General features: G+C 45.3%; 1 protein-coding gene across 5 annotated transcripts in view; it reads left to right on the top strand.

The window, feature by feature from the left end:
* APBB2 (amyloid beta precursor protein binding family B member 2) overlaps nucleotides 1-13,800 on the top strand; it is a 404,376-nt gene that overhangs the window by 349,863 nt on the left and 40,713 nt on the right. The window lies entirely within an intron of this gene.

Genomic DNA, 13,800 nt, shown 5'->3' with positions numbered 1-13,800 from the left:
TGTCTAAGCTTTAGGTCCCGAAAAACCTAGATCAGCTCCCTGATAATTGATCAATATAATTAACTAACATATATGAAAGGAATACAGATTGTAACCAAGAGAAGTTTTTTGTAGGCTAAGTAGTCCGTAAGTCCCAGGAACGAGAGTACATGGGGACGTCATCTCAGAAAACGAGAGCCCCGTATTTAAACTTTGTGTGGAACTTTAATTGAATGAGCTCAATGGAGCATTTAGACAGATGAAAATTCAAGTTGATCTTCATTCGCCTACTAAATAATCACCTTGCTGTGTGTGATGTATCAATTTATTTGTGACAAGAGCAGGTGATTTGGAGAATGAAACAGGTTCAAATTTTGGCTTCACCTCTTATAATTGAGTTCATGTATTCCCTCTGAGTCTATTTTGTTTGCAAAAAGGGGGTTGGTAATAATAATAGCTAATTTAATAGGACTAGTGGGGTGCTATAGTGACATGACAGATAGTAAAAACGCTCTGAAGATAGAAAATGCTGCACACATGTTAGTAGCGATACGAAGCTAACAAATAGTATACTCATTGTTTATATTAATAGAATGACTAAATGGCCATTCTGCTAGAGGAGGGGTCAGCTGACTTTTTCTGCAAAAGACTAGACTGTAAATAGGCTTTGTAGGTCATGCTGTCTCTGCCACGTTAGGCAAAAGCACACACAGACAAGATATAAATGAATGTGCATGGCTGCGTTCCAGTAAAGCTTTTATTTATAAAAACAAGTACAGAATGGTGATACACTAAAATTGATCTAAAAGGACACTGTCGGCCAGGTGTGGTGGCTCACACCTATAATCCCATCACTTTGGGAAGCTGAGGCAGGTGGATCGTTTGAGGTCAGGATTTCAAGACCAGCCTGACCAACATAGTGAAACCCTATCTCTACTAAAAGCACAAAAAAGTAGCCAGTCGTGGTGGCGCACTCCTGTAATCCCAGCTACTTGGGAGGCTGATGCAGGAGAATCCTTTGAACCCGGGGGGTGGAGGTTTCAGTGAGTGGAGATTGCACCACTGCACTCTAATCTGGATGACAGAGTAAGATTCAGTTTCAAAAATAAAATAAAATAATAAAAGGACACTGCCCTTCAAATTAGGAACTTCCAATTGAATGTGAAGATAAAACAAATAGCAGCAATTATATATGATATTTTTATTTAAACAACACTGAAAAATCAAAATTGTATCTACCTCAGTTTCTGTGGCCTTCTAATGTAGCTGACATCTCTTTAGGGGATGAGGACACATAGGCGGAATAGGAAAAGCAGAGTGAGGAGGAGGAGGGAGGCAAGATCAAGAACAGTTGAGAGTAAAGACAGCAGCTTGTTTCTTTTTATGCTTCCTGGCACTGGAAGTAGCGGTCATCGGGTAAGCCCCTGCTTAAACCCTCCTCTAGGATTCAGCCTCAACAGTAAGCTCCTGAGCATGGAGTTTCGTGACCACCAAGAAAGTAAAGTGGTTCTATTTGGTAATCTCCTAATGAATTTTTAAAGGTGACTGATGGTGTCCAGGTCTGAGGACATGGAAAATTGAGATAAACCCATTAAGAGACAGTTGCCCATCCATCTTAAAAGGGAAGTGAATCATGAACCATGAATAAAGCTGCTATAATCATTCACACACAGGTTTCCGTGTGAACAGAAGCGTTCACTCGTCTTGGGCAAATATGTAAGATTTGGGTTGTAGGGTAACAGCATGCTGATGTTTATGAGAAGCTGGCAGCCTACTTTCTGAGAAGCTGTACCATTTTGCAATCCCAACAGCAAAGTAAGAAAGTTCTAGTTGCTCCACAGCCTCAGCAGCAGTTGGCATTTTGCCAGGATTTTTTGGTTGGTTGGTTTAGGGCAGTGGTGGTTGTTATTTTAGCGTTCTAAAATGTGTGAAGTGGTAACTCATTGTGGTTTTAATCTGCGTTTTCCAAACAACTAATGATATTGAGCACGTTACATGTTTGTGAAAAACATTTATCTTCTTTGGTGACATATCTGTTCAAATTTTATTGCCATTTAAAAAGTCGTGTCGTTTGTTTTCTTATTATTGGCTTTATTCATAGTTGCCCAAACTGGAAACAGTAAAATATCTATCAGCTGGTAGATGGATACACAAACTCTTGTGCATCCATGCAATGGAATTCTTAGCAATAAAAAGGAATGAACTATTGATACACTCAACAGTTCAGTTGAGGAAGTGAAGGAAGCAAGGTTCAGAAAGCTAGGTACTACACAGGACCCCCTTTATATGACATTCTGGAATAGGCAAAACTGCAGCAACAGAAGTCAGGTCATTGGTGGGCTGGCAGTGAGGGAAAATTATTTATTTTTGAAGAACTCCTCTTGGCTTCACTCCCTAGCCCCTACTCTCCTACTCTCCTAAACCCACCTTCCCGGCCACGGGTTTAGTATCAGTTTCAGCTTGAGTTTCTGATGCAGAAACACAAACATGATTTTCTTGAATTATAATCATGGAACTTGCCAGACAGCCGGCTTTTTCCTTGGCCCTCCCTGACTCTGTCTGTGTTCCTGTGGGTGCAGTGCCCCTGTCCTTCCTTGCAATTCTGCTTTCCTGGGAGAGCAAGCCAGGGGGTTGAATGGGGAGATGCTTGAACATTTTAAGAATTGAAAGGGCTGGGTGTGCCCGGCACAGTGGCTCACACCTGTAATCCCAGCACTTTGGGATACAAAAATTAGCTAGACATGGTTGCACATGCCTGTAATCCCAGCTACTCGGGAAGCTGAGGTGGGAGAATTCCTTGAACCCAGAGGGAGAGGTTGCAGTGAGCCAAGATTGTGCCACTGCACTCCAGCCTGGGCGACAGAGTGAGACCGTGTCTCTAATAATAATAATAATAATAATAATAATAATAATAATTGAACGTTGTGCACCCTTAGGATTCTGAACCATGGTGGATAACAATTTATGCTTACCCCTGCCACCCTCTGCAGCAGTTAGGAAGAAGAGATGTGGTGGGTGGTGGCTGGTGGGGAGATAAGTCAGATCTCTTTATAGTACAGCGAATGCCAGGGAATGGCCCGTAGTCTTTGGAGTAGTGGGAGGTTTCTCTGCTGAATATTGCATAAAGAAAATGAGCTATGCTGCCTGCCTAGGGCTTGGGAATCTCTTCCTCTTAACAAAGATTCTTGTTGTACACATTTATTATAAATAGCCTTTGCATTTTACAGGGCAGAACAGGAAGACTCCAGGCCATCAGGCAGGAAAATTTCTTTTCCTTTTTTTTCCAAAATTTTTGTTAGAGTTGAGTTAAAGAGATACTGTGGCAACCCTGGAGGTCTTTTAGATAAAGGGCACATCCTCATGTGAGTGCAAGCTAAGCTTCTGCTGTGACTGATAAGTAAGTCTTGTGGGGCAGTGGGAGTTTTCTTTTATAAATACACCTTACAGATTCCTCCAAGAGCAATCATCAGATATACAGTGCTTTAAAAGTTGGGAATATTACTCTTGGTCCACAACTCCCTGGATTTCTTTTCTTTTGAAACCGTCTTCCTCTGTCACCCAGGCTGCTATGCAGTGGTGCGATCTCAACTCACTGCAACCTCTGCCTTTTGGATTCAAGCGAATTCTCATGCCTCAGCCTCCTGAGTAGCTGAGATTATTGGCAGGCACCACCGCGCCTGGCTAATTTTTGCATTTTTAGTAGAGATGGGGTTTCACCATGTTGACCAGGCTGGCCTCGAACTCCTGACCTCAAATGATCCGTCCACCTCAGCCTCCCAGAGTGCTGGGATTACAGGCACAAGCCACTGCACCTGGCTTCCCTGGCTTTCATTGTCCAAGCTCACTGAAGATCTTTTTCCTGCTCTTTTGTCCTTGGTGATCACAGTTTGGATGATTCATGTCTGGATTCTTGCCATTCAGAGTGGAGCCTCTGAATAAGAAGTTGGGCATCACCTGGGATGTAGTTTTTAGAACGACAGGGCCCTACCCAGACCTACTAAATCAGAACCTGCATGTAACAAGTCCTCAGACAATGCATTTGCACACTGAAGTTTGAAAGGCATTGATCTACCTCAAGGTCCTGCCAAAACATCCTGCCTCCTCTGTTAACCTTGTTGTGATATGACCCACAGAAATGTACCCGTGGTGAATGCTTCTAACATCCACATAGGTGTGAGTATAGGGGCATCCCACTTTGCCCTAAATGCACTTTATTTATTAAGTGCTCAGTGCTGAGCTGGGAGCAAAAGATACAAAAACGAGTAAAGCATGGTTGCTGCCTTCGGGGAGCTCAGAGTGCAGTGTGGGGCACAGAACGAGCTGCAGCGTCCCATTCTCCAGTGCCTTTATCTGTCATCTGACTTTCTTCACTGACACACAGTACCAGTCGGCTTCACTAGAAACAGCTTTGTATCCTCAATGTACAGCCCACAGAACACCTGCCTCCAAATCATTTGGGTCAGAGGGACGGTACTTATGTGAAAAAAGCAGGGAGTCTATTTGAGACCTACTGAGTCACATTCTTTAGGTGAGACTGTGGCACCATCTTTTTTTTTTTTTTTTTGTGAGCAGACGTCTCACTCTGTTGCCCAGGCTGCGCAGTGGTGTGATGTAACTCACTGCAACCTCTGTCACCTGGGTTCAAGCGATTCTCCTGCCTCATCCTCCCGAGTAGCTGGGATTACAGATGCCTGCCACCATGCCTGGCTAATTTTTGTAGTTTTAGTAGAGATGGGGTTTCACCATGTTGGCCAGTCTGGTCTTGAACTCTTGACCTTGTGATCCACCCACCTCGGCCTCCCAAAGTGCTGGGATTACAACTGTGAGCCACCGCATCCGGCTGAGACTGTGGCACCTTCCTTTTAACTGTTATGATGCATGTTATAGTTTGAGACCACTGACCTGGGTGCTACTTTGATATCCTCTGATTATGCCAGTGTCATACAAATGGATGTTAAAATAGTCTTAAATATTTAAGGAATCCTTTAGGGATTTTCTTATCCCCAATTCAGGGGAGTTTGAAGTGGCTTCCAAGTTCAAAGTTGCTTTTATCTTTGGTTGAGGCAATATAAAGATCTTTGTGGACTGCACTTACAGATAGTTCAAACTCATATCTATGTATTTTAGTAGCATGTTCTCTAGGAGCAAATTACAATGCTTTGTTCTATAATGAGTTAACAGCATGAACATTGTCATGACAATCCTGTGACTTTCTTGTTTAATGTTTATACTCATCTAATCGAACGAATTGAAATTGGATTATGGCTGTTGCACGTTACATCAGTTATTATCCAGTTTAAATGCAGGTCTGAAGAAAGTAAAATTGATTTTTCTATGCTACTTGGGGACATCAAAGGGTTATTGGTATGGTGGTTGAATTTTCAATTAGGTTTGTATGAGAAAGAAAGATGAGTGGTTAGGTGTGTTGGGTTTTTTTCTTTCTGTATTTTGTAAATAAACTGTGATATTTCATTCTAATTAGAAAGTCAGATGCCTCTTAAAAGTTTGGTGATCAGCTTCCATATTTTTATTTAAAGCATGTTTGGTTTTTAAAGTGGATCATAATTCTGAGGAACGTTTTTATTTTTAGAAAGAAAAAAAGAAAACAATAGAACACCTTCATAATAGTTACTACAGTAACAGCTACCATATGTATCAGGGAATGAGCTGTAATATGTACCAGAATTTCACATATAATTGAACCTATCTTTCTATGAACAAAACCTGTTTTTAAAAACTGCCTTCATTCCATAAACACCATTTGTGTGCCTGTTCTGGGCAAGCCCCGTGCCCAGTAGTAGGGACTCAGAGTTTATCTAACATAGATATCCTTCACAAAAACAGATGTCTTATTTTTATTCATTTATTAATTTATTTTAGAGATAGCTCTTGCTCTGTGATCCAGGCTGGAGTGCAGTGGCAAGATCATAGCTCTCTGCAGCCTCAAACTCCTGGGCTCAAGGGATCCTTCTGCCTCAGCCTCCCAAGTAGCTAGGACTACAGGCGCAAGCCACCACACCTGTCTAATGTTTACCAAAAAAAATTTTTTTTTGAGACGGAGTCTTGTTTCGTCACACAGGCTGGAATGCAGTGGCAAGGTCTCGGCTCACTGCAACTTCCGCCTCCCAGGTTCAAGTGATTCTCCTGCCTCAGCCCCTCAGGCAACTGGGATTACAGGTGCACACCACCACGCCTGCCTAATTTTTGTATTTTTAGTAGAGATGGGGTTTTACCATGTTTGCCAGGCTGGTCTTGAACTCCTGACCTCAAGTGATCCACCCGCCTCGGAAAGATGTCAGACACCGCACCCAGCCTAATGTTTAAAATTTTTTTGTAGAGACAGGGTCTCGCTATGTTGCCCAGCTGGTCAGAAACATGTTTTATTACTACTTATGCTTCAAAAGCAAAGCATTGGGCCAGAGAACACAAAGGCAAGGATGACGAGCCCTCCGGAAGCAGGGAAAGGCTTCATGGGAGAGATGGCATTTGTTCGATCTGGACCTTAACTCATAAGTAGGCGTTTGCAAAAGGAAATTTGTTATTTAAATTGTAAAAGCATTATATGCTGATTACCTGGCCATTTAAAAAAATCTCTTAAAAAGTAATAACTCATTAAATGTAATCATTAGTGGATGTATTAAACACTTACTGTATGTCAGGAAATGTGCTTACTGCTGAAAATACAACAGGAAACTGCAAAGCTAGAGAACAGTCAGTGAGACCACCCTCAGGTTTGATAATTTGCTAGGACTCACAGAGCTCACTGAATGCTGTTATACTCATGGTGTGGCTTGTCACAGGGAACAGATTCTGATTAAAATCAGCCCAAGGAAGAAGCACATAGGTCAGAGTCCAGGGAGATTCTAAGCCTTCAGTTGTCCTCTCCCCACGGTGTCCAGGGCAGCATAACTTCCCTGGCATTACCATGTGACAGCTGTCAACCAGGGAAGTTCATCCAAGCCTTGGTGTCCAGGATTTTTATTGGGGCTCCCTCCCGTAGGCATAGACAACTGGTCCAGGGCTAATCTCAGTCTCAAGCCCCTCCAGAGGTGGAGCTGATACTGCATGGCCCAAGCACCCAGCCCAGATCACTCTGTTAGACCTCCTAGTGTGACCCAAGGTCCCAAGGCAAACAGAAACACTCCGGTCAGGCACGACATTCCAAGGTGCTAGGGTTTATCTCCCAGAAGCTGAGGGCAGAGGCCAGGCCTCTCTCCAGCCAAGGTTAAATTCTTTACTGTACAGAAACAAAACCAGCCTCTGTAAGTTTATAAAGCTCACTCTAAAGTGAATGAGATGAATAATAAATGGACGATTTTCCAAATATATAACACCGAGCTGCAGCAGGGGCAGGAAGGAAAAGCCGGCGATGCTGTCAGGGAGGACACTGCCGTCAGGAACATCTTCCAAAGGAATCAACTTTGGGGCTGAGATTCCTAAAAGATGAAAGGGATTTGTCAGGTGGGCAGTGCAGGGAAGAGCATTCTAGGAGGGGTCACAGCTGGTGCAAAGGCTTTGGGATGGGAAGTAAGTGGGCATGTTCCAGGAACTGGAAGAAGAGAAGGCTGGAGCAAAGAGAAAGAGGAGGGAATGTGGTTGCAGCATTGGAGATAGAAGCAGGACCTGATCCCAGGCAGCCTTTGAGACCCTGAAAGCGATTGTAGACTTCACGTGCAGTGCTGTGGGAAGCCATTTTGTGGCTTTAAGGTTCATGCATGGATACTCATATTCGTGATTTTTTTTTTTTTTTTGAAGAGACACTTGTGGTTGCTGTGAGAATAGCTTGTTAGAGATGAATGGAGGCAGGGAGACTGTTAAAACACTACTGCAGGCTGGGTACGGTGGCTTATGCCTGTAATCCCAGCCCTTTGGGAAGCTGAAGTTGGGTGGATTACTTGAGGCCAGGAGTTCAAGACCAGCCTGGTTAACCTGGCAAAACCCCATCTATGAGGCACAAGAATCACTTGAACCCAGGAGGAGGAGGTTGCAGTGAGCCAAGATAGGAGGCACTGCACTAGTGAGACTGTATCTCAAAAAAAAAAAAATGACTGCAGCCTTCCTGATGAGAGATGATGGCTGGAACTAGGGTGGCAGCATGGAGTTGAGAGAAGAGGGCAAGTTGGAGAGAGCAGGAGGAGGCAGAGTTGGCAGGACTTGTCATGCATGACTTCCTGCCAGCAGACCCTCAGCTGTCACACTTGCTGCACCCTGTGGACATCTGGCAGCCCCATCTGATTTGTTGCTTCTGCCCTGCTATAGGCAGAGAATCAGATAACCAAACTCATCAGTATTATGTGTAAGGAAGGAGAGGCAGCCTTTGAAGGGGTGACAGGTAGAATCCTGTGAACTTGTTTCATGTCTTTGAGCTTGGTGCTGTCTGTTCTGCTGCTGAACCCCAAGTCTCAAACCCTCTTCCAGGCCCACTTCCAGTTTGGGCTGTGTTCCAAACAGTGGTGGTTGCCAGCACAGTTCACTGTCAATAACTCTTCTGAATAATTGAAGTGTTACCAGTCATAAATTCAGATACAGCATGAGTTAAATCATGCCCTCCCTAGAAAGACAACTGTTAACCAGAAAAGCCTAATATAAAATTTTCTGCACAGAATCTGGTATTTAGGAGCTTAGTAAATATTGAGCAAATGAGAAGACAGCTGATCCTCTTTTAAACATGAACATTAAAGTTTCCTGTACACCTGTGGTGTGTTTTACCAAATCCAAACAAGACCTACTAGTTACATACTCCCTTGATTTTCCATGTGTATTTCCTATTTTCTGTTCCTTTATTTGTAAAAGGGGTATATGAAACTTTGTCAAAGTCAAAACATGGCTAATATGCTCTATTTCACTTTTTTTTTTTTTTTTTTTTGAGATGGAGTCTCGCTCTGTCACCCAGGCTGGAGTGCAGTGGCACGATCTCGGCTTACTGCAACTTCCGCCTCCCAGGTTCAAGCAATTCTCCTGCCTCAGCCTCCCTATTTCACTTTAATTGGACAATCAAATAAATTACACTTGCCCAGAAACAATTAGAAAGAGGAAGTACTTTCAGTGCTCACAGAATACAGTCAGTAAGAGACCTTGAATTTTCCTTTCCAACTCGTACATTGACTAGTGGCTAGACAGGACTCTTACTTAAAGTGCTGTCACTTAGCCAACTGGACATTTTCTGCTTCCATGTATATTGGGGGGAGGGGTGCTCAGCTAGAGATGACAATGTTGAGGTGCCTGTGGGATCTTGGCTTTAAGTCAGCTATAAATAAAAGGTGTCTTAAGAGAGGTAGGGATTACAAAATGGTGTAGGGGTGAACTGCTAAGTGCTTTGTGTAAATTGGCAGGTACTGTGTAAACACTTTCCAGCTCAGTTCAGAATTTGCTGCCTCTTGAAATCTGATTATTCAGATTTATCAAACTACAGTTTGGTTTCTGCCTTTCTGCCCAAAGGCATTCTGGCTGTGGGTTGCAATACCTCCCTTCCCTGACCACCCCTCCTTACCCTCCATCCCCCAACTCGCCCCACAATCAGGCAGGGTCATAGAAACCCAGCCAGGCTCGGTGGCTCAACCCTATAATCCCAGCACTTTGGGAGGCCGAGGTGGGTGGATCACTTGAGGCCAGGAGTTTGAGACCAGCCTGGCCAACATGGTGAAACCCGTCTCCACTAAAAAATACAAAAAAATAGCCCGGCGTGGTGGCAGGCGCCTGTAATCCCAGCTGTTAGGGAGGCCGAGGCAGGAGAATCGCTTGAACACTGGAGGCGTTGTAGTGAGCCGAGATCGCGCCACTGCACTCCAGCCTGGGTAACAGGGAGACCCTGTCTGAAAAAAAAGAAAGAAAAGAAAAACCGGAAACTCAGAAGGCCTAGAGCATCAACTTTTTCTAAAGAGGTTCAGTGGGGTTTGAATGAACTTTCTAAGTCCTGAGAGTCCAAAAAGAGAAACGTTCGTGCCAGGAAGAGGGTAGATGGGGGTGGGGGATCCTCTTTGCCGGCCCTGAGCCAAGCCCCTCGCTGCTGGGAGCACCTGGCGGGAGCACCTGGCGGGAACACCTGCCGAGAGCACTTGCTGGGAGCGCGGCCGGACGGGGCGGGGCCACGCGCCTCCCCAGCAGCCAATGGGCGGCGGCGGCGGCGGGCTGGCGGCGCGGGCGGGGCAGGGAGGCGCGGGCGCCGCTCGCTTTAACTTGAACCCCTGGCAATGCGTGCGGCTGCTTGAGCGACGGCACCCGCTGGCTGGTCGCGGCATCCTGGGGCTCGTCGTAGCACCTGGGGCGGCATCCCCGTCCTACCCCGGGAGGACCGGGAGACAAAGGTGAGGAAGTTGGCGAAGGAACGGCGCGCCTTTGTTTGCAGGTGCGTTCAGAGGGAACGGGGGTCGAGCCCAAGCTCGCTCGCACGGACAGCGAGGCGGGCGCGGGAGACCCGCGGGACAAAGGCTGCGCCCTCCCGAGTCAGCGCTTAGCGAGATACAGGGGCTGAAGAGGGGGCTTTCTGCCTCGCCGATGGGAAGGAGGAATGAGGATTGTATGAAATGGGAGGAGGAGTCCTTGAATCCCAGTTTGCCAGTGCAGCAGGACTGTTCTGGGTGGGCTCTTCATTGATGGGGTCTGCACGGGGCATTTCTGCTGTGGACAGCGTTCTGTGATTGAGGCAGTGACTGCCTTCGTCTCACATGCCCCCTGCTGAGGCCACATTTCTGTCTTCCTGTCTACATTAGGACTGAAAGATATTTCAGGGTTTTGGTAATCCAATATTTGGATTACCAAAGTCATTTTCCAATATCCTTTCGTGTAGAAAAACTGCATCCCCAAATGCTTTTAGTTACATGATTTAGAATACTGGTGTGACTTCCATGTGAGAAACTATCTCAAATTCCCCAAATGCAGAAATGCAGCCAGCTCTTGGCATTGAGAAAGAAGTAGTGTTTTTGAAAAGAAAGGCGTGATGATTTAAATATTGCTTACGACACTCTATTAGATTGTGGGGGAATCTGTGCCTTTTCTATTATCTGTTTCCCTATACAAATATTGTAACCGGGCACATGTATGGATTCCCTAATTAATGTGTAGCTGTGAATCTTCATTACTGCTTTGGGTGGGAGAAGGCGGGAGGAGGAGGCAATCCCATTAGTCTTTTTCTTTCTTTTTATAACTCTGCAGCTGCAGCCTGGCTTTGGCTTGTATCATGAATGGGGGTTCTGCCTGCTTTTCTCATATTATTCTCTTTTAGGGTTTCTTAGGCCATTGAGCAGTTGGCCCCTCTTCCAGCCGAGCTCTGACACAAGAGTAGTTTGTAAATTTCTCCCTAAAGTTCAGATCCTTGCTGCTGCCTTTTAGTTAGTTGCTTTCGGAAAGGAATTAAGTGTCCTGAGGCCTTTCCTAAGAAGTTAGACACAGAATGTGTTGTGAGGAAAACAGCCCTAAGTACATGTTTGTAAATTTGGTCTGTAATTTTGTGAAAGTTTTAAGTAAAAGGGAGTGTGAATTAAATGCTTAATAGGGGAAAGACTTTGCACAAAGCATCAGCCAGTGTCATCAAAGAAGGTGTCATGGTTTGTAGCTCAGTAAGAACACTGCTTTCTTTTTTGTTTCCTTTTTCTCTTTCAATTTTTTTTTTTCTTTTTTTTGGAGACAGTGTCTCTCCATCCCGGCTCACTGCAACCTCTGCCTCCTGGGTTCAAGTGATTCTCCTGCCCCAGCCTCCTGAGTAGCTGGGACTACAGGTGCACCACCACCATCCCTGACTACTTTTTGTATTTTTAGTAGAGACGGAGCTTCACCATGCTGGCCAGGCTGGTCTTGAATTGCTGACCTCGGGTGATCCACCTGTCTCGGTCTCACAAAGTGCTGTGATTACAGGCGTGAGCCACCACACCTGGCCTAATTTTAATCGTTCTCATTTTGCAGATGTGAGAAACCCACTTTTCTAACAGCTGGCACATTTTTGAGTTCTAGCTTTTCTGCAGTGGGGATAATTTATTTAATAAGTATTTATTGGACACCTGCCATGTGCTGGGCATTGGTGCTGATGATTAAGCGGTAGAATAAATACAACAGGTGTCTTCTTCCTTTCTTGGCGCTCACACTATGCTGGCGTGGGGCCCATTGCAGGTCCTCTGCACTGGAGCATCCCTGGGAAGCAATGTGGATGACACTGAGGTGAGACAAGAAGATACTGCTGCTGACGGCTGCCCTGGAGGTCAGCTGAGTATGTGGCTGTAGGCGCAAACAACGAGGGGCCCTAGGTCATCTGCACTCCAAGAGTGGAAGTATTAATCAGGCCAGTGGGCTACTGGGCACTAGAGTGGGTCATCTTGAACTTCTTTATTTTGATCCATGGGTACCTCTCAAAGGAACCTGGAGTGCAGGGAGGGGCAGAGCTGAGTTCTAGAGTTTAAACATTGGCACTGTTGATTTGGATGTGTCTGTAATAAAAACTATCAGTCATGTAGCCTCCTTGTCTCTTGAACAACCCCTTTCCTCTTGGACAACCCCTCTAGGAGATGAATTTCTTTTGTTTTGTTTTGTTTTGAGATGGAGTTTCACTCTTACTGCCCAGGCTGGAGTGCAGTGGTGAGATGTCAGCTCACTGCAACCCCCGCTACCTGGGTTCAAGTGATTCTCCTGCCTCAGCCTCCTGAGTAGCTGGGATTACAGGCACCTGTGCCACGCCCAGCTAATTTTTTGTATTTTTAGTAGAGATGGAGTTTCGCTATGTTGGCCAAGCTGGTCTCAAACTCCTAACCTCAGGTTATCTGCCCGTCTCGGCCTCCCACAGTGCTGGGATTACAGGCGTGAGCCACTGCGCCCAGCCTTGGAAATGCATTTCATTTGGTACCACTGGCTGAGCAAAGCTTTACATCTGTCCAGTCTCCTGAGTGTTAAGAGGTGACTTTAACTGTGTTCCTATTTACTCTCCATATACGTTTCGTGGGTTTTGGGGAGTGAACTGATGGCACATAACCTCTTACCTAGGTTTTCATATTTTTCCACAAATCTTTAGGATTACAGAAAAACATATAAGTAGTAGTGTAACTTGTCTTTTTAAAGGGCCTGTGTTGAATACAGAATATGACATATTTGAGAAGTTCTTAGACTTTTAAATTCCTCGGGCCCTAACACAGTACCGAGTATAGGACGCTCTCCACAAATAACCCAGTTGTCGAATGGGCAGATGAATGAATGCAGATGAAATACTTCGTTGTCTATTTTTAGGATTCAGTTATGACCATCCCATGTGCTTAATCTTTATAGTGTAATGGTTAATACAGTGTTCGGCAGATAGGTAGCATCTGTGTGTCAGGCACCTTGTGAGACAGCATGAAGGACTGAGACAGACAAGTTTCCTGTTTGAAGATGCAGGAGATAAGCTGGATAAACAATCCAGGAAGCAAGATGATAGAGGTTCTGCTGAGTGCCTTGAAGACCATCAACAGCGTAATGCAACAGAGTAGCTTAGTAGGGAAAGGGGTCCCCAGGAGTCAGCCTGTCCTAGGAGGCAACATTGAAACCGGCCACATAGGGAGTGAATAGAAGAGGAGCACTCAACATGCGTGAGGATGGAGAGGAGGCCAGGGCTCTGTGCTGGGGTGGAAGAGATGGGTAGGACAGGATCCTATAGGGCTTTTGGGCATTGGTTAAAGGTTTGCCATGAGGTGCCCATGAAGAGGTTAACCAGGGGAATGCCATGACCTAGTTTATTTCATACAAAATGATCTTGGGGAATGGATATTGGAAACAGGAGTGGAAACCGCGGAACCAGTTGGCCAGCCCTGGTCCAGGAGAGATGGGTGATGTGATAGAAGGCATGAAGAGAAGCAGGCAGGTGGG

The sequence above is a fragment of the Aotus nancymaae genome, unplaced genomic scaffold (assembly GCF_030222135.1).
Source record: "Aotus nancymaae isolate 86718 unplaced genomic scaffold, 86718_ANA_hifiasm-v0.15.2.pri h1tg000006l, whole genome shotgun sequence".
In the NCBI taxonomy this organism is placed as follows: domain Eukaryota; kingdom Metazoa; phylum Chordata; class Mammalia; order Primates; family Aotidae; genus Aotus; species Aotus nancymaae.
The sequence above is the reverse complement of the archived record's forward strand: the minus strand, read 5'-3'. Positions and strand labels throughout refer to the sequence as shown.